The sequence below is a fragment of the Pleurodeles waltl genome, chromosome 2_1 (assembly GCF_031143425.1).
Source record: "Pleurodeles waltl isolate 20211129_DDA chromosome 2_1, aPleWal1.hap1.20221129, whole genome shotgun sequence".
NCBI classification, from domain to species: Eukaryota; Metazoa; Chordata; class Amphibia; order Caudata; family Salamandridae; genus Pleurodeles; species Pleurodeles waltl.
The window spans coordinates 132062340-132089101 of NC_090438.1; positions in this window are offsets into that span (position 1 = coordinate 132062340).

Sequence of the window (26762 nt, forward strand, 5' to 3'; positions counted from 1 at the left end):
TTGCAGACTCGTGTGGCGTGGGATGGCGAACCGAATGCACCGTTGGGAGAGGAGCAGTGGAAGGCTATATGTGTTTTGATCCATCAGGGGACCTGTAAAGCCAGATTCAAACTTATACATTTTAACTATATACATCGCACGTAAGTCACTCCTACCTTCCTCCATAGAATTGATCCTAGCAGAGATGAAGGGTGCCAACGCTGCAATGCGCGACCAGCAACCTTCTTACACTTAGCCTGGGACTGTAACACAGTACAAACCTTCTGGGAGGCAGTGGTCCAAACTTTAAGAGCAGTGGGAGCGGTAAGAATTGAACGAACCCCCGTGCAGTGCCTTCTGGGTGATGTTAAGAAAAAAAAGGCAAAAAAAATGGAATGGAAATTTGTGCAGTTGTCGCTGGTATTGGCCAGGCAGAGGGTGGCGATTACTTGGATGACTGCGCAGGGCCAAGCATACAAAGGTGGTGTAAATACATCAAGGAATGGGCATTGGCAGAAGAAATACGCTTGAGGCAGGTTAGGAGAGATGAACACCTTGAGGAGGATATACTGACATGGTAGGGGATGCTTACAAGCATTGCTGAACTTAAAGAACCGGGTCAGGATGTCTCCTTGGGTACTCAGGAATAGCAGTGGGGCAGGCAAGGCTACTAGAAACAGTATTCGCACAGTTACTGGGAACACAATGAATATCTATGTGGCACACCTATTGTACCTTTGAACGTTGGGATACGGACTAACTCAGAAATGGAATATCATGAAGTAATGTGAGGGGGAGACCAGCCGATGTGTGCAAATGTGGTTATGGTGCAATGTTTAGAAAGTACTGACAGTTAAAAAATGCTAAAATAAAGTTTAAAAAAAAATATATATATGATTGTTGCAATAAATGTCTGAAACAACATTTCCGCATCTTTCTTGTATTTCATCTTGGTTACGCAGAGTGACAACAAAGGGGTAGATGTGCTTCTACAATTTCCTTGGGAATCTGAGTAGTCATGTTCGAGGTTGCAGATGCAACCTGGTACTCTGGTATGTTTAGGAGTTCAGATGGGGCACTGTGAGCTAACGAGGAACCGTGTCAACATTTTCCGAAAGTACATGTGGATTGAGTCCCTCTACACTAAAGTTTATGTTGACCAGATACACAGTCCTACTTGATTCATAGGAACCGTATAACATGGCACCACCAACATTGTAGGTCAGGTACTTATTTAATAGATCTCCTGAGTAGTTGTTATGTGTGCCTGAGATCCCCTTTTCACCTTTAGATGGAGACGTCCATGGTGTGAGGGATTAATCCCCGCAGCTGAATAGGAAACCCCTATTTTAGCCTGTAGGTAGTTCAACCTTGAATCTTTAAAAGAATCATCCCACTATAGTGTCCCCTCTCTGAATCCCATTCTTTAATATGGTGAATCCAATTAACATTCTGGTTAACTGTAGACATGCTGTCACAGCATATATTTGGTGCAACAGGGACTCCCTCTCAAGAGTGGAGATGTTAGCTCTGTTGTAGAGGCCCACAATAGATATAAATGCAAGGTTTTTTATTCATGGGTCGATTTTCCTGCAGTAGACGCAAATACACAAACATTTCACTCATACAATGACCCCTCAGTAACTAATGCAGGCCTTATCACCAATTAGAAATACCACTAACAAATCAGGAACAGCAAAATTGGTTCCAAGGGGCCTTTCCACATGCACTGAAAAATACAAGAGTAGGTCCTCTAAGCAATGATGTGGCAGCCTGGCCTGTCCTAGCTGGCTACACACCATACCCAAATTTGGGATCATTAAATGCTGATGAACTCCATACCATACTCAAAACACAAAAGTAGAGAGTGGTGTAAGCCACCACACATTGTCCCAAAGTAAATACCCAAAACACATAAAGGTGTGGTGACCACTAATTTTATCAGTGTTATGGTACAAATCACTGATTCCTAAATAACCAAGATTCTGGCATGGATAGGGGGTAAGCCCAAGAGGAGAAAAAAGACCAATCTTATTGGAAGAGGAAGCCTCACTTACATAATCTGACATGCTTCAACCTAGACAACCTCTCCCCATCCTGGTAGGACAATACCACCTAGGCGGACTCGACCTCCTTGTAAACCTGATAGAGGGAGTTCTTAAATAAGAGAATTTCCTGGACAAAACAGGTGGATACAGATAAAGTAAAAGGACCTAGAGGTAACTGAGTATTCACCTTTATTAGTGGTGACCTCTGGTGCATCTAAAACTACGCTATGGAATGAGAGAACAATGGCTCCAACCATTGTCTTATTGCTAACATGTTTCTGCCCTATTCTAAGTTGCCTATATTTGTCGGGGCATTTGTCTGTCAGGGCCAAGGATCCCTAAAAACCTAGACTAATAAATAGTCAAAAGTAATACGTTAAAACCATGCACTAGAAGGACCACAGTGGATCCTGCCTGATCTTTGTGCTAGTAAATCTAGAACCATACACAAACAAAAATCAGGATTTGTTTTATCAGCCAGGTATCGTCAAATAGAGTTGTTGTATAGCCATTTTGGTGATATCTCTGGGCATGTTATTTTAGCAACTAGGCCTGCCACTTATGCCCTTTAGCCCAGTTACATTTTATTTTGCTTCATTTTTCTTATTTCAGCACAGGCCACATTTGTGGTATTGTTTTATTTTCTTTATCTAGTTGTTCTTTTGCCTAGGAAAGCACTGTGCTTCTTAGCAAAACATTCTTTTCACTTTGTGCTTTCCTCAAGGCTGCAGCGAGATAGGGTTGCTGGCACAAGTGGTACCTTGCGTCTCCTATGTTCACAGAAACACACACATCCTTACGTGGGGACATTTTCTCAGAACATCAGCTGTTTTATAATAAAAACACTTTTCTGTCCCATGCACGTTAGAGGGAGATTCCAGCCAGTTGACCACAACTGCATGCTGATTGACTTTGCTACAGCTGCTTGCTAAGACTAACGGTTCCCTGGCCTACATGGCGATGGTGTTTCTCTAGACAACATGCTTACTTGCTCAGGTATGGGGGATGATGTCTTCCCAGGAGGAAATCCTGAAGGAAGGATTAGGGCTTATGATGTTGTGCTCTAACATAGAGTAGATAGGAACATCATATATTACCCATATTGACAGTATGGTGGGACTTTTCCTGTGTTTCACCTTTTTGTCACTATTTTGCTTCTGTTATGTTTCATCATTCTAATTATTGCATTTCATGCCATTCTATCTAAGATGCAGCTGATTTAATAAATCTTATTGAACCATTATCTGGCTCTGTTCGTCTTTGCACGTTTTAGACTATTGTAACTGAGAGAAAATTATGAGATCAGAAACACCACGATTTCCCTAAGAAGTAATCTTGTCATGCGCCCAGTTGCCATAAATCATTTCACCACTACACACATGCTAACACACCTACACAATACAGAGCCTATGCATATTTGGAGATACCTCTATCTTTTCAAGACCATAATAACTGGCTTGATGGCTCCCTACCTCACACAATACTACATGTTAAGTTATGTCCTCTGAGCAATGATGGTCCTACCTGGCCTTTATTGGCCACATATACACTGCATCCTGATGCAGCTACCTTGGTGGTAGCTGAGGTTCGCCACTTGTACGCTGCGCTTACAACAATATACAGACTGTTGGTACATTGCGTAATGCAAACATCAAATACTAACCCAGTACGAGCTTCCCTGGTGCAACCACATGCAGTCACACCAGGCATTAACCCGCCAAGCAGGAGGAGATTCCGTTTTAGTTAGCTCAAAAAATAAACTTGCTGGAAGCAGTTTTTTCCCCATAAGGGACCTCAGGATAAAAATAGAATACTGACTATGTGCTTGCCATTTGGGATGGTTCCCACAGTAGATAACTGCAATACTTGGGGCACTGTATTTTCCACGCTCTATACTAACGCACACGGTACACTGACATTTGTCAATCTTCCGGAAGAAGATGAATACGGGGCTGCCCCGGACCTGGATTTGAGGATGCAATTAATGGGCTATTTTGACATTGTATGTTCAATAATATTAAGTAACCGTAAAGGGGAAGCAGGTGCCCTAGCAGTGCGTATGCAGCTGCGGGATGTTCCTGTACAGGATAAATAATGCGAGCTGCCAAAGATTATTGCTGAGACCTTCCGTAGTATTGGTTGAGATAATCTGGGAGCCAGACAAATTAAACCACATTTACAGGGTGAATCCAATAAGGATTGTACCACGCAAGTACCCGAGGGTTCTAAAAAACGCTGGAATAAATAAAAAACAAACACCTAAAAAAAGAAAGGGGAGAATCTCTGCATTTGGAGACCCCTCAATACCACTATAATCTTAGACATAGAAATAATATAAAATGCCTGATAGATATTCCTTTCAGGACTCACCGGATAAACGCAGTGAGAGAGGTGGGTGGTCAGAGCAGCGAACTGAACGTGAAACCGAGAAAGGACTCACAACGCTCATCAGAAGTTTCTGTTATGAAAGAAGAAACTTCCCCAACAAAACCCCAATTTAAAAAGAAAAAAGTGGCAGCGTTTTCTACACGAAATGCTACTCAAGGTGAGAGTTTTACTGAAGAACAGAAAGTGGGCACTGCTAGACAGCGCTGCAGAGGTCACAATAGTTAGTCCGGAATCTTCGAGAGCATAAGGAGATGAAAGCAACTGATGACTTCTTACAAGTCGAGACTGCAGACATTCACGTCTCCACACCCGAAAGGGTGTATAAACTGAACATATAATTAGAAGGAGACGTTGAGCACACAATAGATGCTATCTTTTGGGATCATGTTGTTACCATTTATTTTATTTTATAGGTTGAAAAGGATTGCCCACCAGAAGTTATCCGTAATCTGCCATATGGCAAAGAGGTAATTGAACTCTCCTTCTCGCCCCTTGTTCCCAGAGAGCTCAGGGAGGCTTACACCTTTGATTGGGTGCCTGTGTTATATTGCAACCATGTAGGGTGGGATAAAGATTCTCCCTACCATATAATACCAATTAGATTCCAGTCCCAACCTCAACCCCAGTACCCAATTAACCATGAAGCTAGAGCACCGTGGCGGACATCCTCACACAGATGGAGTACCAGGGCAAAACTGTACCATGTGTCTCACCAATGAACAATCGATTGTTCACTGTAGCTAAACTGGACCATTCATATAGTATAGTCTTAGACTACAGACATTTAAATAGTCACACACACGTTTGTGCCATTCAAAATGCACACAGCACAGCACTTATTAACAATATAGTGTGCAAAAAATACAAAATAACCTTGGATATTTCCAATGTTTTTTTTCAGCCAAAATATAGTGCCTGAAAGTAGGGACTTAACAAGTTTTAGTGCCTTAGGCTCACAGAAAATGTTCTGCAGACTCCTAAAAGTGTATCATAACAGTCCAGGGTTGTTTTCAGCTTGTGTTACTTCAATTTTACAGAACATTGACCCTGAGGCACTGTCCTAGGTAGATGACATCTACCTTATGGATGATGATCTTGTTCAACATGTAAGACGGGTGGGCCACATTGTTGTGGGATTTGCCGAATTAGCCTACAAATTTAATTTCAAAACAACAAAAATATCCTTCCTTAGTGTCCTGTTTTTGGGATACAAACTATCAGATGAAGGCAAGAGCATAGCGCCCCAATTTTTATAAAAATGCGCACAACTACAACCACCAAACACTATTAAAAAGCTCCAGTCATTGTTGGGCTTTTTAAACTTTGGCAGACATACATTCCAGATTATACACAGCGCATTAAGCCATTATATGACTTAATACATCCTGACTTTTTAAGCAAATATTGGACAGTCGAACACACACGCATTCTCAGAGCGTTGCAGCAAGACATGCTTGCAGCTAAACACTTAAACACAAGAGACAACAAAACACACTTGGTAATCAGAGTAATTGATGGTGCCATCGGTTTCACCTATGTAACATTAGGTGAGGGTGATACCGTCCCTATTGCATACAAATCACATTTGTATTCCACAACTGAACAACGCTTTGCTCCCACTGTTCAGAAGGCTGTCATTAAAGAGAGACCTATGTCCTAGGAGAAACACATCATTGTTGCATCTCTGATCCCAGCCCTTGAGGCTGTCACCAAAGCCAGCACTCCTAACGTTAAGGTACTACATCCACGTTGGATTGAATGGGCAACATTTCTGACGACCACTATGTTTTTGACACAAAATTACAAACTCAAAAATTCCTACAATATGAACTTGAATACTCTGTTCCAGCAAACACATTGCCTATTGAACAATATCAAATAAATATATGCACTGATGGCTCAGCCCAGCCCGCAGTAGGCACTGAACATCAGTACTCCGCCTCCTGTACATTTGTGAATGGCTACATGAAGGATAGTGATTTCCATCCACAACACACTTATACACAGACCATAGGGGACTGCACTGCACAATTAGCAGAGCTCAAGGCTCTGTTGATGGCACTGGAACACACAGATCCAGGACAGTTAACATCAATCATCTGTGACTGTACTACTCTGTCCAGTCCTTCAATAAAGATCTGCTTAACTGGTGCCAGAATGGGTTCAGAGATTTAAAAGGCAACACCCTCAAACACAGACTCCTGTGGGGGAAAGTAGCGGATCTGAAAGAAACGCTACCCAATGTCAATGTAGTTCATACATTGGGACATCAACTTGTTGGAACACACATTACTGGCACTACCTTGGCTGATGAATCTGCCAAGTCAGCAGTAGCTACGGCTTCTGTTGCTGCAATAACTCGTTCCCGGATGAGGTTCGATGAGAAAACACTAACAGCTATGAAAGCAAGGCTATGCCAAAGACATATCCTGCCAAATATTCCTACCGCATATCTAGCCTCAATACTGCCCTGATAACAATGCCAGCGGTGGGTGATCATGTGATCCCCAACCAAGATCAAAGACCAGAGTTGATTAAAGCAGCGCATGAGGGAGTTGCTTCTGCCCACGCTGGTGTGGCGGCTACTACTTCACTGTTATGAGCACGCTACTGGTGGCCAGGTCTATACAAACAGACCATGCAGTATGTCCTTTGCTGCGACATCTGTCAGCAAAGAAAAAAAGGGTCCACTGTCAAACGCCCACCGCAGAGACCCCTCCTAATTTGCAACAAACCCCTACAATGTGTGTACCTGGACCATTGTGGTCCCCTGACACCTGTTGGTGCATACAATTACATCCTAGTCGCTGTTGACTCATGCTCCAGATTTCTATGGGTGTGGTCACAATGCTCGGCTGATGCTCAAACTATTAAAGATTTGCAAGTCTTCATCGGCAAATATGCAGTTGCGGCTCTCCACTCAGACCATGTCCCGGCTTTCACCTCAAGGGCATTCAGGGACACCATGGCTTTGATAGGGGGTCCAACTGTATTATTTGTCTCCATATCATCCCGATGGAAATAATGTCGTGGAGCGAAGAAACTAGGATTTAAAGCAATCCTTAATAGCTAGAGTATTAGGCAGGGTCTTAGTTGGCTTACTCACCTGCATGGAGTCCAGAGAGTACTTAATAATCTTCCAAGAACGTCCCTGGTAGGGCGTACCCCATATGAATGCCTGTTTGGAACACAAATGTATGTTCCAGATCTTGATGGTCCTGGCGCAGAGGTGGCAGATACATCTTTTGACATAAATGAATGTGTCACTGTATTGCAGGACTTACAACAGCTCACTGATGACAACACATCTGCCAGTACCACCTCCTTGGGAATAGGGGATGCACCAATAACACCTACCAGCTGGATTCCAAAAGTTGGGGATCCAGTGCGTGAAAAGATTGCTGTGAAAAAGGAGTTTGGTCCTTCTTATCGTGCACTGGTTCCAGTCCTGGGAATACACAGTACCAGAACTGTTATTCTACCACCGCTGTCTGGTTCTAAAGAAAATCGCTTTGTCCCCATTGACAATGTCAATCTACACCATATGGCCGATCCATCATAGCAGACCTAGAGGACTCCCAAATCCCTCTCACTAACAGGATGTTCCTCTACATGTTTTAAGGAGCAACACTGACACCTCTTGCCTGGGGAGGGTGAAAAATGATCTTTCATTTGTACCGTTAACTGGATACTTTGCCAATGTCAGTGACACTTTTACCGACTCATCTGCCTCTTCTGCAACAGAACATTTAAGAGCACGCAAGCTGATAAATTGGCTCAAAAAAACCTATTTCATTCTTCCATGGAGCTATCTGTGGCTCTTATGAACTGTACTTGCCTTCCTTCTTTGGATTGGGTTTGTCATTGTCTTTTTCTTCTTAATACATAGTCATTACCTTCCTAAATTCTCCACAGTTGAACTTGTGGATGAGGTCCTAAAACCCAATTTTTCCTCCCATAAGATCCGCAGAGACATTTCCCCTGTGAACATTTGAGCTATACTAATTCCTGATGGGATTGTTTGAGATAAAGTACCCTTTGATATATATGGTCCGACGGAGGTTATTCAAATTCCTTATGTATTTAAAGTTTCCATGAATGATGTAATAACACCTGGAGTTGTTTCTGATGATTGGGATGTAAAACAGCTGATTCTATGTTATCTGAATTAGAATCATTTAATGTATTTGAAAGTGAAGGTGTTTATCAATCAAAAGAAAATTATGGAGATATGTTCTGATGTAATTATTATGGGCATCATTACACTCACAGAGCAAGTACACCCAAAAATGATGTTTAATTACACACAATGGGAACAATGTCCAACTCTGTCAATGGGGGGTTCGAAAACATATTCTGAAAAGTTTGCCTATTTTTCTGGGCACAGTGTTAAAAATACTGAGTCATATTATTTGAGATTGACATTGATGGAAATGCAACATATATTATTAACTGATACCAAATTGATTTATTCTGATTCCTTTGTTTCCCGGTTGGCTATAGAAGGCTATGAACATTGGCTGAAGTCAACTGATTTGAAAAGTTTATGGGGAACTAAAAATTGGCAAACAAGGGGAAAGGAAGCTTTATTTAGAGCATGCCTGACATCTTTTCAAATTATATTTTTAAATGAAACTGTACAACAGGCAAGGTGTTTAGGCTTGGTAAAAATTAGGGATTTTAATGCACCCAGTATTCCTGCCTTGCTAAACTTTACAAATGGCAAAAATACATTAATGCAACCGAAGGTCAGCTTGATGAATGGGTCTGAAATGGAACATTTAGCACATCACTTTCACATCCCGGTGGGTGGTTATTGTGGCCAGTGGACACAAATGGTTGTCATGCACGTTTTGTGAACTCTACGGGGGAGTTTAGAACATATAGGCCAGACCCTCGTTATGTGTCATTAAAACATTTGGGTATAGTAACAACATACAGTGTAGGGAAATTATGTCAGCAATGGTTAAAAAGTCCCTTATTAGATGCTGTTAAAGAACACCTCAGTTTCCTGTCTAATGACACAGATTTGCAGGATTTCTTGTTAGGCCCCAGAAGACAACAAAAAAAGTGCTGATAACCAAAAGAAGTAAACCCTCATATAATATCATTCCAGGCCTTCTGAGATCTTTCTCAAAAGACCCTCAACCACGTATTCTACCCTCAACTATGAATGTTACCACCGTGGGGTGATTTTGTGGGTATCATCATCACGGGGTCTCCATTTACTTCAGTATCCTGTTATCCAAATGAACTGAAGGCTATCTCAGTGAGAAGGTAAGTGAAGGAATGTGAGTTAAAATGTCCTCATATCCTAAATTCCTATTTATTAATGTCCATAAAAAGGATAAGGGTAAGATTAAAAACAGGTGACGTTGTGAGGCTCAGCAATGAATTTTATACAACTAAAATTAAGGTCGACATGTTTCAGCCTGACACGGCCACTCAGGGTCCATGGCTTTCATCAGGACCTATTGTTCATTAGATTACCTGCAACTTTCAAGTAATCACCAAATGTAGCTATGATTTGTGGTTCAACTAGTGCTGCAACATTGGGAGCACAAGAAGGTAATCTCAATGGGAGCTCTCCCTTTATCCCACCACAGGAAAAGGCCTCTATTTTTGGAGAAGCAATCAAAATCTTCCAAAAGTCACTTGGATGGCAAGTCACTAACTACAACTACTATATATATATATATATATATATCCAAGAAAGAAGTGACTCAAACAGATGATCTCACTAAAGAACAAAAATACATTTCTACTCCAACGTTTCAGCTTCCGCCTTCCTCAGGTACTACAAGATTGTTTGCTCAGTGGCTGTACAGCTGACACTGGTGGATTTTCAAAAAGCATCATGAGTGAAGATTCCAATTGGAATGTGGAATCAATGCAGTCCTGAGAACTCTTCAGATATGCAGAAATCAAGTGGTATTGTCAGTGATGTTCAGTCCATCTGGATGCAGTGATTTTAAACGGTTATATATATATACTTTCACTGAAAAAAACAAAGGTTACAGTAACTTTATAGTTAGGTGTGATAAAAAGATCTGTTTTTGTTTATGTAAAATCACAGAAAAAACAAAGGTTAAAGTAACATCAAAGTTAGGTGAATATGTCAGCGACAACATTAAAGTTTTGAGCAAATATGCCATATAAATTCAGCAGTCATAGTCCGCAGAGCTAACTATAACTTGTGTCCATGCCATGCACTGCTTATGACCCCTCATATTACAACATGTTCTATGACCCTATTCCCCAGGGCTGTTTTTTATTAAAGGGGAGAGGGGCCATGTGGCCCCACTTTTCTGGCCTATTTTGACCCTGGCGACCCCATTCCCCAGGACTCAATGTGTTAATTAAGAGGAGGGTAGAAGTGTGAGAGCCTTAAAAAGGCAGTGGGGACTTCATTCCACAGGGCCGTTTTTTTTTTTTTTGGGAGGAGGGGTGCTGCGCGTGCCTCCTCTCTGAGCCTAATTTGGCTTGGGGGATCTCATCCCCTGGGGCCTCTATTTTAAATTGGTGCATGCCCAGTGCTCACCCAGGGTGAGAGGCTGCAGGGGAGGGAGGCCCCAGGGCTTCCGCTGACCCAACCAGCCCACTGCATGCTGCAGAAGCTGGCATTGCTCTTGTCCATAAGGAGCAGCTATTTATGTTTCTCCCTCTGGGAGGGAGCAATCTATTGATCTGTTTGCCTGCCTGCATCAATGCAGGCCAAGACTGCTTCCAGATGGTGGGAGCATTTTTAAAGCTCCCCCGTGCTGGGAGCAGACAGACTTTGGCCCTCGTTATGAACATGGTGGTAAACACTGCTCCGCCGGCTGTGGCAGTAACTACCGCCAACAGTCAGGCGGTCTGGCCTGCCAAATTATGAACCACCTGAAAAACAGGCAGTCTGAAAACCACTCACCGCCAGCAGAGGAGTGCCGACAATGACAGCAGAGGCCACCCACAGGCCGACGGCAAGGCCCTACCCGACCATCCAATAATGAAGCACCGTCAGTTCCGGGGCGGGAAACACCGCCACGCAAAGCTAGGTGGAAACAAACCAAATATAAGGAAACACTCACCGGAAGCTCACACAACACGCCGAAGCAGACATGGAGAGAGAGTTGCAAATCATGCCAGTCCTGCTCCTTGCCATATACCTCCACGACCGAGACCAGACGAAGACGACAAAGGTAAGTACTGCAACCTACTAAACAAGGGAAGAAAGGGAACAGTTACATACCCACCCACTCCATCCACCCTGCAACGCACCCACAACCCCTCACAACAGCACAAGCCATACACCCCTGAGCAAGAGGTACTTACCCGACACAAGGCCGAGACAACCTTCCCAAACTACACACATGTGCACAACACCCCCCCACAAAGAAATGATGAGCCACGAATCCACAGTGTGCCAAAACCAACACTGACCAACTTTTTATTAAGCTCCAGGAGCAACAGAAGTCTAACAGAAGGCCACTGACCAGTCCATACTCCAGAGTCTGATGGGCCCAAATGGCCCCAACTTGACTCCCACAAGTGCAAATGGCACTCCACCTTAAAGGGGCAACAATGGGGCATCCAGGCACCTCAGGGAACAGGGGCAGAGGGTGGTGGGGGTGGTGACTTACGACTGGGAGGGAGGGCCTGGCTTTACGTTTGGGAGGTGGAGGGGGCTTGGGTCTAGCCTTTGATGCTGGTGGAGCAGCCTTGGTCTGGGGTGCGGCAGATGTACCTGGGCTAGCACGGGGTCTCTTGCTCACAAGGGAGGTAGCACGGGAATGGGAAGGGCGGACAGGGGCGGGCTGTGACGTGGGAGGACTGGACAGGGCAAGGAGGTGGGCTCGTTTAGGGACGAGATGGGGTGGGCCAGTGGGTTCGAATAGGTCAACACGGGATAGGAAAAGTTTTTTAGGGGCAATCGGAGTGGACCTGGAGGAAGGTGTGGGAGTGGAGGTAGAGGGAGTGGTTGTGACAGGTGTAGGTGTACGTGACGTGGGTGCAGGTGACTGTACAGTATGCTGAGGTGTGGTGGATGTGTGTTGGGCGGGTGTTTTGGAATGTTTGAGTGTCTCGGGAGGAGGGGGGTGGACACAGTGGGACAAGACAAGCTGCCAGTGTAAATGTATGTTGTCTGTGTGTCTGCAAGTTTGGTGGGTGTGCTGCATGTGTCAACCAAAGTTGTTGTGGTGAGTGCAGGTGTGGTGTCTGGGGTGCATGAATGGATGTGTGATTTTGTGGTTACTGACAGAATGGGGTCAGCAACAGTGAATGAGGGTGTAGTGCCTGTAGAGGTGACAGACAGGGAGGCGGAAGAGGTGGACACACTGGGGGAAGTGGATGTTGGTCTGCGTGCCTTTGTATGTTGGCTGTGTGTATGCTTGTGATGGGAAGTGTGGAGCTTGTGTTTTTCAGTGTGCTTCTTGTGTGTTGAGGTGTGTGCATGGCTGTCAGAATGTGTGCTTGGGACGGGTGAAGGGAGTGGGGTGCTGGAAGGGGTAGAGGTGGTTGGAGGGGGACGGAATGACCAGGGACACTGGCTGCCGTCAAAGAGGAGGCCAGAGCCTGAAAAGATCTCTGTAGGCCAGACACAGCACTGTGAATGCCATCCAGGTAGGCACTGGTCTGCTGCACCTCTGGTGCTAGCCCCTGGATGGCATTGACGATGGTTGTCTGCCCTACAGAGATGGTCCTCAGGAGGTCACTAGCCTCCTCTGTGAGGGTAGCAGGGCTGACTGGGGCAGGGGATGAGGTGCCTGGGGCGAAGGAGACGTCCACCCTTCTGGGTGAGTGTGCACGGGCAACTCGGTGGGGAGAAAATGGGAGAGCGGTGATGGTATGGGGGGTGGCGGAAGATGACACAGAATGGGTGGGTCCACTAGGGTCCGCCACCACCAGGGAGCTCCCATCGGAGGAGGTATCAGAGTCACTACCTCCAGTGGTAGTTGCCTCCCCCGTGGTACTTCCCTCGCCCCTCAACCCACTGGTCCCCGTGGCATCGCTCGACTGTGCCTCCGTGGAACCGTGGGCTGATGCATCCCCACTCGCCGGTGCCACAGCTCCCTCGCCAGATGATGCTGATGTACACTGACAACACAAGAGAAGAGGGATGGGGAGACAAAACAGGAGAGACACTTGTAAATAACTGAATGGAGGTACATAACTGGTTCACACATACTCCCACCCTACAAATATTCCACCATTCAGCACCTACCGCTATACACATGGCTATGACCCTGACTAATGGTCACAACCCTGCTCTACAGCCATTTCCAACATCACAGAGGGACCTGAAGTACTGCAGACCTGTTGCTTACAACCTAACTTCACATGGGGGCCATTATGTAAAATAACATCAGTCAGAGTCCCTGCCAATGGACAGCATACATACTACAGCACACTCACACATCCATCAAGGAGGCATACAATGGTTTCTGTACTCACCCCTTTGTGTCTGCTGTGCAGCCTTCAAGCGCCCATCTAGGTCCGGGAACGCCACCGCCAGAATACGGCGCATTAGGGGGGTCAGGGCCCGACGGGCACCCCTTCCTCGTTGGGAGGACTTCCCCAGCTAGGCCTCGCAGGTCTTCCTCCCCCAGCGCCGCAGGTCCTCCCACCTCTTCCAGCAGTGGGTGCTCCGCCGGTTGTAGACCCCCAGGGTCCGCACCTCCCTGGCGATGGCATGCCAGAGTCCCCTCTTCTGATGGGCACTGACCTATATCGGACACACAGAAAAAGTAACACAGAGGTCAGACAATGCCCATTAGATACAGCTGGCTATACGTCCCCTATGGGACAGACACTCACAACAGCATAACAGGACCTCACACACGCAGCATGTCATGAATCCCACGACTGTACAGTGTCAAATGTGCACACATGTTTACAGCCATCTACCATTACACACATCCATGCCCCCCAATCCACCTACTCACCTGTACCTCTGGTCAACCACAGAGCTTGGTGTACAGAGGTAGGACTCCGTCCACGAGCTTGTCCAGTTCCTCGGTGGTGAAGGCCGGGGCCCTTTCCCCTGCCACTTGTGCCATTTCCAGGACCAGAGTCAGGAAACAGCAGCACACTCAGTGGAGTACCTGCATGCATGTAATCCGGGAGTCAAGTGAAGATGGGGTGACAAGATGGCGTATGCTCCGCGGCGGTGTGCACCGTCAACGCCGGCGGCAATCATGATACGCTCATATTCCCCATTGACAACCATGTTAACCAATGAATGATCGCACAGCGGTGAACACCGCCTTGCGCTATTACGACAACCGCTAGTGGTATGAGGTCACTTCCACTACAACATTTCTGGATTACAGGGGGCAGACATTTTGGCCATTACTACGCAGTTATTAATTTCTCATTTGCCCCATGCAGGCCCTATTGTCCCCAACCCCCATAGTCATGAACAAATATACATTTACTCACCATAACAGTCCTGATGTATCATTGAGAACATGTCACTCCAGTTTAACATCCTATTATGCAGATGTGTCATCGACTTTTATGCCAGCAGTGCTGAATATTTAACATGTTGGGCAGATGTATGTGTGTTCCTCACATGTGTTCTCAACTCCTCCTAGGTACAGACCCATGTGGTGAGGGAGGGCCCCATCGGTGTACAGACCACTTGTTGATTTGGGGACCATGGTGGGGCGTCACATCATGATCAATTACAGACTCAACCGTGCTACTATTCATGAGCTTTGCGTATTACTAGATCCAGCACTGAGACCGGCTAATCGAAATTACCATGCCATTCCTAATGAAGTGCAAGTGCTCTCTGCACTCCATTTCCTGGCCACGGGCTCATTTTAGGTGACTGTGGGCATGGGTGCAGGTTTTTCACAGCCAACGTTTTGCATTATACTGTCCAGATTTCAGAATACATTTGTACGACACCTCCAGTCCTATGTGAGGTTTCCACAAAGTGCTGATCTCCCTGCCATCAAGTCAGACTTCTATGGCTTTGCCAACATTCCTCATGTGATAGGTGCCATCGATAGAACCCACATAGCTCTCATTCCCCCAAGAGTAAGTGAACAGGTGTACAGAAACAGGAAGAACTTTCATTCCATGAACATTCAATTGGTGTGTACTGCAGACCAGTACATCTCACATGTGAATCCCATGTTCCCTGGATCAGTCCATGATTCCTTTGTGCTGAGGAACAGCAGTGTCCCACACATTATGGAACAACTACATGGGACAGAGGATGGATCATAGGTAAGTGTGTTTGACACTTTTTGGCACAGAGCAGACAGCAGGCTGTCTGCAACTGAGTGTTGTCAGTGACAGTCCTGTTTTGCCCCCTTTTGCAGGTGTTTTGGCTACCCCAACATGCGTTGGCTCCTGACACCAGTGAGGAATCCTGGGACAGATGCAGAGAGGAATTACAATGAGGCTCATGGACGTACTAGGAGGGTGATGGAGCGTACAATAGGTCTCCGAAAGGCTAGATTCCGTTGCCTCCATATATCTGGGGGATCCCTGGCCTATGAGCCTGAGAAGGTGTGTAGAATAGTGGTGGCCTGCTGCGTGCTGCACAACGTGGCTGTGAGGAAATCTATTCCCCTCTTGGAGGAGGAGGGGGCTGTATATCCAGAGGGGATGAGAGTGATGGTGATGATGAGGAGGGGGAAGATGTACATTCCAGAAACCAACTGATCCAACTGTACTTCCAGTAACTAAGTGGTACTATTTGATGCTGTGGTTGTCTGTGCTGCATACTGTTGGTATGCCTTATCCTCTATGGGGGTATTGGGTCTATCGACATTGTCACTGTGACCAGGTTTGCATGGGACATGTGACATTATGGACAACTTGTTAGACGTTTCTGTTGGCACCACCCCATGTTATGCGTAGGGTGCCATTCCTGCAATAAAAATATGAATAAATAATTTCAATGACAATTGCATGCACACTTCGATTTGATTCAACATAATGACAGGGGACATTTACATTGGTGAACAGGTGTTTTATTTGGTGTCAGGGATGCCATGGTGCTCTTTACAGTAATGGGAGTGGGCTACTGGTGGATGTCCATATTGGCTACATGGTGTCAGCAATTGTTGGCAGTAGTAATATGTCCATCTGTTATTTACAAGTTTTGGGGTTGTTATTGCACAGTGTGGATGGTGGTTCAGTGGCACACTTGGGGGACAGTTCTTGTCAGAGTCACTTCTTAGAGGGGGCCTTGGTCTTGACAGGTGTTCCAGTGCCATATCTGGGCCTGAGGGACCGTTTGGGTGCCTGGTGTTGGCCTGTACGTGTTGAAGTGCTGGTCTCCTGTGTGTCCTCAGATGGTGTCACACGTCTAGTTGCTGCTGCTGCTGTTGTTGGCTGGTCTGTATCTTGGCCTGTAGTAGGGGCTTCCTGGTCTGTGGGGCTCTCAGGCTGGATTGGGACAAGGTGCAGCAGCGCACCTGCTATGGTGGCCATGGTGGTATTGTGCAGTTTTCACTGCTCCATGGTCTCTTGGTGTTGGGCTATCTGCAGCCTTTGACTCTGCTCCATGGTGGCCACAATCTGGCCCATCCTGTCCTGGGTATGGTAGTATGCTCCCAGGACCTCAGAAATCACGTCCTGGGCTGCAGTATCCATCCTGTGGCCTCCCCCTGGGCCACTGATGTGCTCCCACTGGGCCTAGCCCCCTGTGCCTGTGTCTCCTGCACAGGTCTGGCGGTACCACTTGTACTAGGGCCATTGTCTTCCTGCCTGTTGGTAGGTGGTGACTGTGGCCTCTGTCCTTGTGTTCCACCAGTCTGTGGCCTGGATACACAGGTGTGGGACCGGTTGCCCTGGCCTGATGTTGATGGGCGGGTGGTAGGGGTGTCAGTGGTGTCCTGGGTGGGGCTGCTGGATAGTGATAGTCCAGGACGGTGTGAGGGGCCAGGTTATTCCTCACTGTCCAGGGTTCTCTTTCCAGTGTCCTGGATGGTGCCTCTGTCTCTTTGTGGGGCACTGCCACTCTTTGTCCTGTCCGTCAGGGTGGCATGGGTGGTGGTGCCTGTTGGGGGGAATGGACATGTCTGTTACAATTGCATAATCAGATGGGGTGCACAGGGCTGGGCTGTTTTGTGCAGGTTTTTCACTTTTGGGCCATGCGGGGTGCCTTTGTGAGGTTGCCATTGCATTTTGCTTAGGATGTGGAGGTGCATTGTAGGTGGTGTAGTGCCTTTGTGATTACTTGCAGGGGTAGGTGGCTGTGCACAGGGGAAGGTATGTGGGCCTGTTGCTGAAATTGTGGGCATGCAGGGTGACAGGATTTTGTGATTGTGGCCTGGGTGGGGTAGTGGTCCTGGTGGCTGTTGGAGAGGTGGGGTGGTGCATGCATTACAGGTGTGATGGATATGGGGTAATTGTAGATGACTTACCCGAGTCCATTCCTCCAGTGAGTCCAGTGAGGCCCTCAGGGTGCAAGATGGCCAGTACCTTTTCCTCCCAGTCAGTGTAGTCGGGTGGTGTTGGTGAAGGTCCTCCCCCAGTCTTCTGGACCGCAATGTTGTGCCGGGATGCCATGGACCTCACCTTCCCACGCAGGTCATTCCATCTCTTGCGGATGTCGTCCCTTGTGCGTGGATGGTGTCCACTGCGTTGACCTTGTTGACAATGGTCTGCCATAACTCATCTTCCTGGCGATGGGTGTGTGCTGGACCTGTGCCCCGAATATTTGTGGCTCAACCTTAAGTATCTTGTCCACCATGGTCCTTAGCTCCCTTTCTGTGAATTGTGGGTGCTTGAGGGGTGACATGGTGTGTGTTGTGAGTGGTGTGTTGTGTGAATCTAGGTGAAGGTGCTGTTGTGTGGTTGGGTGTGTGATTCGTCTGTTGTGGCGTTCCGTGTCTGCTTGTGGAGTTCTCAATCTCAGTTGTCCTATTGGCGGTGCAAAGGATTGTGGATGTGTGTCAGGTGTGTGGGTTTCAAACTTGCCAATGTGTGCAATTCTTACTGTTGGGTCCCATTGCTGGCCGTGGCGGTCTGTACTGCCATTGGTCGTTCGACTTTCACTGACCGCCACAGTGATTTGTGCATCATTATTTGAAGGGCGGGGAGTTTGTGTGCTGGGGTGATGGGGTGGGAGGTCCAGCATTTTTGCCGACAAGGTCCTGGCGGTGACTGCTGGCAGGGAAATATTTGTCGGATTCTGATTTTTGCATCTTTATATGGCGGGTTTCTGTTCACCACCAATGGCGGGATTCTGTTCATAATCACCACAGTGGAGAACGGTGTTTACCGCTATTGTTCATATTGACCCCCTTTGTGTTGCTTCTGCAAGAGGGGCTCCAAGGAAGGTAACAACCGTTCCAACATGGCCGCAGCGGAAGGCAATCAGAGTACGGAGGTAGCAACTCTAATAGTGCATGTCAAGGATAAACGTGGCACCATGATGTCATCACCAGGGCTGGCCACATAAGGGAGAAAAGACGAGGAGCATGTGTGCTAGGAGGAAGATGCCAAACTGCTGAGGAGGGTTGCACCAGGATGCGAACACAGAGGAAGAAGTCGAGACACTAAAGAGGATGATCGAGGAGAGGAGCAGTCCAGGGGAGGAGAAACCGAGCGGAGATGCCATGTGACAGGAGGAACTCAAGAGCCACGGGAAACAGCTGGGAGAGTCAGGGAGCTGACTGGAGTTGCCTCAGCAGAGCTAGACAGAGAAACCATGCACAGTTCCAGCAACATAAGGGATGGAGGTGCATGAGTGGCACTAACAAAAAGGCGTGATAAACTTCAGGAAATGGGACGGGGAGCACAAATGATGTAAGAGACACCCCAAAAGCACCCTAAGCATTCCCTATTAATTTTAGCACTGAAGTGTTGGCTGGTGAAGGGAAAAGAGAGGGTTCTAGAATACAAGCTCTGGATTTCTTCTATTTTCCCACGCTGCTGCTACAGAGGAGACCATGAGAGTAAGAGCTCAGAGAGGAAGAGGATCCAAGGCACCCCGAAAAGAGTGAAGGAACTCTATGGAACATCCAAAACTCACTTGTGTTTTCTTTACAATTTTGGTTATAATAGCCTTCAATATATCATAAAATTATTATAAAAAGGGACCAAATAAAAGAAACAAAGACACCAACAATAATAGCTTGTGTCCCTTCAACTAACCCTGTTACAGCTCCCTATTATGAGATTTACAAATGTTCCCGCCAGGTGGGAGCAAACACACGTTTCCCTGCCCCCGACCCTTTATTGGTCCCAGGGACCCCCATCCTAGGGGACCAAATACAATTAAACAAGGGAGGAGGGTGTGAAGCCCCACTCCCGAGCTATAATAGGCCCCAGGGACCTCATCCCTGGGGAAAAGTACAATAAAAAATGAGAAGGGGGCCCATATGGCCCCCTACCCAAGCCTTCTTGGACCCAGGGGACCCTAACCCCCAGGGATGAAATCTAAGAGCAGAGGAGGGGTGCAGCTGTCTTCCCAAGCCTTATTAATCCTTGGGGATCCCATGGCCAAATATAATTAAAAAGGATAGAGGGTCTGGATGGCCCCCTCCCAGAGCCTTATTCGGCCCCAGGGATCACCTCCCTGAGGTGAAACCAATAAAAAAAGGGAGGGGTACATCGTCCCACCCCTCCACAAGCCTCCAAAGGCCCAGAGGACCCCATTGTCAGGGATGCTGTTTGCTGAAAAGTGAGGGGAGGCTGCATGGTCCCCCTCCCCCAGTCTTATTAGGTCCCATGGACCTCAGCCCCCGGGGCTGCGTTTTTCATTTAAATGGGAGGGGGCAATGTGGCCCCCTCCCCATTGCTCATTATGCCTTGGCGGCCCAATCCCCCAGGGAGGGGGCGGCTAGCCCCCCTAACTGAGTTTATTATGGCCCTGGTGACCCCATCCCCCGGACCCACATTATTTAAAGGTGGGTCCCTGATGCCTACCTAAGCCACCCACTATGCACAGCCGCAGGGCCTCCACATTCCCAGCAGGCTTCCCGCATGCTGCAAGAGCCAGCATAGCTCTCGTCCTGGGGGAGTAGCTATTTATACTGCTCCCTCTGGGCTGGAGCAATTTGTTAATCTGTTTCCCTGTCCACATCAGTGCAGCTAGGGAACCAAATCTCAAGTCTGCTCCCAGCAGCAGGAGCATTTTTAAAGCTCTCGCCCACTGGGAGCACACTTTGGAGGTCATTACGACCCTGACAGTCTTAAGACCGCCAGGGCCGTGGTAGTGGTCAGATCGCCACAACCGCCACGTTACGACCATGGCAATAGTGCCACGGTCAGACCGCCAGCACTGCCAGATTAAAAGTTGGTCCTAATCCATCAGGAAAGCTCTGCAAGTAGCATTGCCCTGGGGATTACGAGTCCCTTCTCCGCCAGCGATTACATGGCGCTAGCACCGCCATGTAAAAGCTGGCAGAGATGGAGTGCAGGGGGCCCCAGAGGTGCCCTGCACTGCCCATGCACTTGGCTCCCCTGGACAGCCCCGTCGCAATGTTCACTGTCTGCTTTGCACTACAGCATTGCCTCCGGCTCTTTCATGAGTCGGAGACAATGCTGTAGGCCATTTCCTGCTGAGCCAGTGGGTGGAAACACCGTTTCTGCGTGCTGACCCAGCGGGTAACTCTTAATGGAGCCCACGGTAAGGCGGCCGCATTAGCGGCAACCTGCCCGTTGGGACTTCTGCTGGTGGGCTTATCCGTACGCCGAAGTCAAAATGACCCCCTTTGTATTTGCCCCCAATTGGCGGGAGATAAAAAAATGCTCTTGCCAGATTAGAGCACACACAAGTTTCCCTACCCCCTCCGGTACGGGCAGGGAAACGACTGTGTCCCATGGGTGGACTCCCCGGGACACAGGCAGTTCCTGGAGCCATAGAAGGCTCAAGGAGGGGGCCACAAAGCCCACATCCCTTTTAAAAAGTAAATTAGCCCCGGGGGATGGTGGAACTGGGGCCTTTGGGGGCTTGGGAAAGGGACCATGTGGTCTGCGTCCGTTTTTGGGACATTTCAGTCACAGGGATGGGCTGTCTGGGTTCCCAGCTATGGGGTTTAGAGGGGCATGCCCCCTTACATCACTTTTGTTTTAACTTCAAGATAGGGGACTAAGCCACTGAGTCCTGGAATGGCTGCCAGGTCCCAGAAGCAAAATAGCCCATGAGGAAAAAAGCTCCCTGGACCAATCAAAACACTTCATTCTTGCGAGCCTCTCGCTGACCCAACAGCCCAGATATACAAATATTTTGTAACCTTCGTTTTAAAATAAAATAATGAACAGTTTTACACCAAATCACAAAAAGCACAATCTGCGCACCAAGATCTGGCTTCCTGCCAAATGTGATGTAATTCCGTTCAGCAGTTTTTGCAGCAGTGCTTCTTACAAAAGTATTTGGAAAATGCATGGGTATTTTGCACTTTCCATGCAAAAAACTAGGCAAAAAATAGCCCTTTTTTGGAAAGTTTCGTGGAGATTCATCAAATATTGGCAAAGCTATTAGCAACACAAAAATGCATTTTCTATGGGATTGCTGATCTAACTACAACTGGCCAGTGGAATACATATATATATATATATATATATATATATATATATATATATAGTCACATACACACAAAAAGAAAGGTAAGGCTCAATTAAGGATTTAGGGTGGGTAGTGGTAAAGGGTGGTAAAGTACATATTAGGGATTAGGGTGGGTAGTGGTAAAGCATGGTGAGAGGTTTAGGGATGGGTAGAGGTAAAGGGAGGCATGAGTAATTTTAGGATTTAGGGGTGGTTAATGAGAAAGAGCAGTATGGGTACGTTTAAGGGTGGGTAGTGTTAAACGAAGGTTAGGAGTAAATTTAAAAAATTTGGGTTTGGTGGGTCCCCTGTAAAAAAGGAAATTAGATGTTACATTTAGGGTTACATGTGCATAGCTTTTTTTGGTCGCAAATGGCCCAATACTCAGAACCAGGACCTTTGCGACCAAAAAAAGCATTTTCCTATGTGTAAAACCCTAATTTGTAATTTGGTAACCTATTACTCAATCACAAAATGGGTTTGCAACTCACTATTAGGAAGGGGCGTGCAAGGGTGTCTCTTCCTAATAGTGACTTGCAGGGGATGTATGATTGTTTTGAGACTGAGAATGCAGTCGCAAAACCATCGTAGTTGCCACCAATTTCAAATTGGTAGTAACCCAATCGCAAACGGGCTCCTTCCCCTTTGTGAATGGGACGCAAACATTGTATTGTTAATAGGTATTGTGTACATTTTATGTGTGGCGTTCTCATTGTTTATGTATATATATTTATGTTTGTGTATATATTTTTATGTTTGTACTATAGGAAATTATTGTATATATTGTGTTACAGCCCTGAAGAAGTCCTGTTGTATGGACGAAACGCGTTGGCTGTTTCTGCAGTGAATGTTTGCCTATTGTAAAAAGAAAAGAAGAATAAAGAGAAGATTGGAAATGGATTGATATTAACACCCTGGGTGCCTGGGGCGAGCCGGTCTCGTCCTGCACATGGTTCCCGTGTGCCTGGGACGAGACCAGCTTGCTCTGCACCTGGCCCACGGGGGAGCGCTACCGCTCCCCCAGTTGGCCTCCCTTCCACACACCCCAGTCGGGGATGGAAGGGGAATCACTTCCCCTTCCACCCCCGACCCCCCCCAGTGATGTCTGATGACGTCAGCGCGCAAATTGCTCACCTCTGATCGTGTTGGAAGGTGGGGCGGGAGGGACATGAAAGGAAAGGCCTTTCCTTTCATGTCTCTCGAAGCATTTCTGCTGCCCGATCCGGATGCGATCGGGCAGAAAAAATGCCCACTTGACACCAGGGATTTTTTTTAAAATGTATTTTAATAAGAGGAGCGGCACTTTGGGCAAGGGTCGCTCCCTAGGGCACCATATTATTTTTAGGCCATTTCTGCCCACAGGGGGGCAGAAAACCTCTAGACACCAGGGATAATTTTTTTTTCTTTATTTTAATTTTTTTATGTGTGGGGAGCGACCCCTTAGGCAAGGGTCGCCCCCGGGGGGCCAAATTATTTTTAGGCCATTTCTGCCCCGGGGCGGGGGGGGGGGGGGCAGAAACCACTAGACACCAGGGATTTTTTTTTTTTTTAATCAATACTTATGCATAAGGGGAGCGTCCCGTGACCCGCTCCCAAGGGGTCCAAATTATTTTTAGGCCATTTCTGCAGAAAACCCCTTGAAACCAGGGATATATATATCTTTTTTAATATGTGGGGAGCGACCCCTTAGGCAAGGGTCGCTCCCCGGGGGGGGCAAATAATCTTTAGCCCATTTCTGCTCCCCCCGGAGGCAGATCGGGCTAATATAATTAGGCCAATCTGCCCCGGGGGGGGGGGGGTGCAGAAACCACTAGACACCAGGGACTTTTTTTTCCACATTCTTACGCATAAAGGGATCGGCCCCTTGGGCAAGGGCCGCTCCCCAGGGGGCCAAATTATTTTTAGGCCATTTATGCCTCCCCTGGGGGCAGGTCAACCTAATATAATTAGGCCGATCTGCCCCCAGGGGGGCAGAAAATCCCGAGACACCAGGGATATTTCTTTTTGTTTATTTTATTTTTTTATATGAGGGTAGTGACCCCTTCGCAAGGAAATTAGTTGTGGGCCATTTCTGCCCCCCCTTGGGGCAGATCGGCCGATCTGCCTCCGGTGGGGGTCAGAAACCTCTAGACACCAGGGATATATATATATTTTTTATTTACTTTATGTTTTTATGTATGGGGAGCGACACCTTAGGCAAGGGTCGCTCCCCTGGGAGGAAAATTGTGTTTAGGCCATTTCTGCCCCCCTTGGGGGCAGATCGGCCTATTTTTGTTAGGCCAATCTGCTCCCAAGAAACCACTAGGCACTAGGGGTTGGTGTGTGTGTGTGTGTGTGTTGTTTGGGGGGGCAGCCCCTTGGGCAAGAACCACTCCCCACGGGGGCACATTACTGTTGGCCATATCTGCTCCCCTTGGGGGCAGATCGGCCTATTTTTGGAAGGCCCATCTGCCGCCAAGGGGAGCAGAAAGCCCACCAGGGAAGGTTTTTTTTTTTCAAAATAAAATGGTGGGAGTATGGCCATTTCCCCACCCCAAATATATGGGGCCAAAGTTGTTTAGCCCACCAGTGGACAGATTGGGCAATTACCCCCGACCCACACCCCGGGGAGGGCAGAAAGTCTATTAGATGCCAGGGAATTAAAAAAAAAAAAACAATTGTTGGGTGGTGGCTGCCAATCAGTATGGGCCTGGTTATGCCCCCACCTCAACTGAAGGGAGTAACAGTCTTTCAGCTCTCCCCTGCAAACTAAAACATCTTATCCCACAGCAAGGAAAAGGACATTTGATTATTTGGGGTTTTGGTTTTACATTTGGGCCATGAGAGCTTGGTAACTCTCAAAATCCTCCCATTTGGAATGGTGAGGGCTGCAGTTTTTTGACTTTGGGACGCTGCCATGTTGAAAAATCCTCAAGACCTAGACACATCTGAAAACTAAACATCTGGTTGATTCCAGGGTGGTGTGCTTCACATGTACCCCGCACCATTTTCTTACCCACAATGCCCTGCAAACCTCCAACTTTGGTGGAATGCACACATTTTCCCCACAGTTTTGTGATGGAACCTTCTGGAATCTACAGGAATCCACAAAATTCCTAGCACCCAACATAGTCTCATCTCTTCCTATAAAAATTCTGCTGCACTTGTCAGCCTAAAAATGGTTTTTTTCAAACTGCCCTTTTGGACCCTCTTTGGTTCCCCCTCAATTTCAACATGTTTTTGGCTCTTCCCTGTCACAGGTACTCGGCCCACCTACACAAGTGAGGTATCATTTTTAACGTGAGAGGGGAACGTTGGGTGGTAGGAAATTTGTCCCGGTGCAGTGATCCCACACAGAAATGTGGGAAAAATTTGTTTTTTTTAGCTAAATTTGAGGTTAGCTGAGGATTCCGGGTAAGAAAACATTGGGGGATCCACGCAGGTCACACCTCCCTGGACTCCCTAGGGTGTGTAGTTTTCAGAAATGTCTGGGTTTGGTAGGATTCCCTAGATGGCTGCTGAGCCCAGGACCAAAAACACAGATGCTCCCCCCACCCTCGCAAAAACAGGTAGTTTTGTATTTGATAATTTTGTTGTGTCCAGGTTGTGTTTTGGGGCATTTTCTGTCGCGAGCACTAGGCCTACCCACACAAGTGAGGTACCATTTTTATTGGGAGACTTGGAAGAACACTGGGTGGAAGGCAATTTGTGGCTCCTCTCAGATTCCAGAACTTTCTGTCACCGAAATGTGAGGAAAAAGTGTTTTTTGGGCCAAATTTTGAGGTTTGCAAAGGATTCTGGGTAACAGAACCTGGTGAGAGCCCCACAATTCACCCCATCTTGGATTCCCCTAGATGTCTAGTTTTAAAAAATGTGCAGGTTTGCTAGGTTTCCCTAGGTGCCGGCTAAGGTAGAGGCCAACATCCTCAGCTAGGCACTTTGCAAAAAACAGCTCTGTTTTCTTTGGGAAAATGTGATGTGTCCACGTTGTGTTTTGGGGCATTTCCTGTCCCGGGCGCTAGGCCTACCCACACAAGTGAGGTTCTATTTTTAACGGGAGACATGGGGGAACGCTAGTTGGGAGGAAATTTGTGGCTCCTCTCAGATTCCAGAACTTTCTGTCACTGAGATGAGAGGAAAAAGTGTTTTTTTGGCCAAATGTTGAGGTTTGCAAAGGATTCTGGGTAACAGAACATGGTGAGAGCCCCACAAATCACCCCATCTTGGATTCCCCTAGATGTCTAGTTTTTAAAAATGTGCGGGTTTGCTAGGTTTACCTAGGTGCCGGCTGAGCTAGAGGCCAACATCCTCAGCTAGGCACTTTGCAAAAAACAGCTCTGTTTTCTTTGGGAAAATGTAATGTGTTCACTTTGTGTTTTGGGGCATTTCCTTTCCCGGGCGCTAGGCCTACCCACACAAGTGAGGTACCATTTCTATCGTGAGACTTGGGGGAACGCTGAGTGGAAGGAAATTTGTAGCTCCTCTCAGATTCCAGAACTTTCTGTCACCGAAATGTGAGGAAAAAGTGTTTTTTTGGCCAAATTCTGAGGTTTGCAAAGGATTCGGGGTACCAGAACCTGGTGAGAGCCCCACAAGTCACCCCACCTTGGATTCCCCTAGGTGTCTAGTTTTAAAAAATGCACAGGTTTGGTAGATTTCCCTAGGTGCCGGCTGAGCTAGAGGCCAAAGCTACAGCTAGGTACTTTGCAAAAAAGACGTCAGATTTCAATGTAAAAATGTGATGTCTCCATGTTGCGTTTCCTGTTGCGACCATTAGGCCTACCCACGCAAGTGAGGTACCATTTTTAGCAGGAGTCTTGGGGGAACACAGAATAGCAAAACAAGTGTTATTGCCCCTTGTCTTTCTT